A 2500-nucleotide genomic window follows, 5' to 3' on the forward strand; every position below is an offset into this window, starting at 1 on the left:
AAATTTACGCTTCCAATTAAGTAAACACATAGTTGGGAATTCCTGCTTACACCTGGTGAAACCAAAAATGAATTACGAATATGGTCAGTCAGAGATCGTAACTCCTTTGCTATGAACTGGAAACCCTCGCCCCTCTGAAATGTGACTAGGAAGCCAAACCAATAGAAGAATTGTGTCAGTTCTGTGACACTTATGGATGGGATGAGTTGGAGCGATGCCTTCGGCACTATTTGCTCAGAATTACCGGAGATATGGTAAGGATGGCAGGGCGCTAAGTAAGCCTTGACAATCTCGTGCAAGCCCAGCCAGAACCAATGCTGGATCAGCTGTGTAGTAAATTTTACCGCAGCCTGTCCTCCCAGTCCCTCATGGGCCATGCGTAGCACCGACAAGCAGAGATTATGGGGAACAACTACTTGCTGGCACGAGACCTTAACAGGATCTTGAGAACCTCAGGTGATCTTGAGGGGCACCTCATCCTTTAGCAGGAACTCATCCTTAGAGGGGTTATTTATTTCCACCTCGTTCGAGTTGGCTGGTGCCCTAAGGTTTACCAATGTTTCATCCAACAGCTGGAATCTGCTGAGCTGTCTGGCTCCTTAGGGTCTCTGGAATGATGGGCACTTCCCCTTTGTCCTCCTTTGAGACCTCTGGCCTGGTGGTTGAAGGAGCCCTATCGCCAGTGGTGGTAAGCATCATTGCTTTAGCTGGGGAGCACTCTCGGGTACGAGGCTTAGGCTCACTGCTGGAGGAGGAAGACTCTTGGGACTCCTCACTTAACCAATGTATTTCCCCGAAGTTAATGTCACCTAGCTATTCGTCTTCCCCTGCAGGAAGCATCCTCACTGTTCTGAGCTCCGGCTTGGCAGCCTTCATGCACTTGAGGTGCACTAGCTGTACGCCCTTCACGGGCTTTTGACCCAAGAGCTAGTCGTAGCCCTCATGTCCGATGTCAATCATTACCCCTTGTCTGCACTTCTTGCTGAGGTGGGGCAGGGTTACCTTCAACTCTAGTGTAGGGAGTTCTTTGGTGACTCCTCAAATGCACTGGACCTCCCTGCGGTTGTACTGCTGGACTTTGGCACCATTGGGTTGAGGTGGCAGAGTCTTGAGATTTGCTAATCGGGTGTCCATTTCCAGCTTCTTCAATTCATACGTTCTCTCTCTTTCTCTCGCATAATGCATCCTTTCTTGCTCTGTTCTTCTCCGGCATTGGCTTCATCAGTAAGTTCCTGCACAAACCTTTGCAATACCTCTCCCTCTTAGCCTTGTTGTTCTGCAAAATCCACAAACGCACTGATCTCAACAGCGGTCATTTTGCTAATTTCTTGTGGAGACAGCGACCACGGATGGAGAAGATGCTCCAGCTTATGCAGGAGTCTCACCGAAGAAAGGATAAAGATGGAGATGGGCAAAATGCACATTGGCTGTAAAAATACCTCTCAGGCAAGAACTATTGCTGAATAGCAAGATGTGCAAATAATTTAACAGTAGCCTAACTAAAAAAACAGGGAGCAGGCCATTGGGTGAGCACGTAGGCTGTCTGGATGCAATGCGTCCAAAACAATTAACAATACATAAAAAAAATGGAATCACAACTATGGGTGACCCTCTATACTAGACAATAAAAAATGTAATCACAACTATGGGTGATCCTCTATGCTAGTCAAAAAAATAATGAAATCACAACTATGGGGGACCTTTTATGCTAGACATAAAAAAAAAAATGGAACCACAACTGTGGGTGTCCCTCTATGCTTGTCATAAAAAATGGAATAAAAAATATGAGGGACTCACTATGCTACACATAAAAAAAATGCTAGACATAAAAGAACGGAATCACCACGATGTGTGACCCTCTATGATAGACATGAAGAAAATGGAATCACCACGATGTGTGACCCTCTATGCTAGATATGGAAAAAATAGAATAACAACGATGGGTGACCCTCTATGCTAGTCAAAAAAAATGGAATCACAACGATCGGTGATCCTGTATGCTAGATTTGAAAAAAAAATAGAATAACAACTATGGGTGACCCTCTATGCTAGACATGAAAAAATGGAATCACAACTATGGATGACCCTCTATGTTAGAGATGAAAAAAATGGAATCACAACTATGGATGACCCTCTAAGCTAGACATTAAAATAATGGAATCACCCCGATGAAGGGTCCTCTATGCTAAACACACACACACACAAAAAAAAAAAAATAAATAAATCACACCTATGAGGGATCCTCTATGTTAGACATAAAAAATGGATTTGTAAAAATGTGTGGGTGCGTTCTTGCAACACCACACTTGCAACTCTGTGACTTTAAGCAAAGTTTGTATTCATACTTAAAGTTAGTAAAACAAACAATATCACCGAGTTTGCTTATTGCTTTGCTAAGAAAATCAACCCCTTTACATATTTTCCCTTTAACAAAAAAAAAAAAAATGAATTTAAGAAATTACACTTCCCAAATATTTTATCTAAATGATCGTATACCCTG

The sequence above is a fragment of the Palaemon carinicauda genome, chromosome 33 (genome assembly GCF_036898095.1).
Source record: "Palaemon carinicauda isolate YSFRI2023 chromosome 33, ASM3689809v2, whole genome shotgun sequence".
In the NCBI taxonomy this organism is placed as follows: Eukaryota; Metazoa; Arthropoda; class Malacostraca; order Decapoda; family Palaemonidae; genus Palaemon; species Palaemon carinicauda.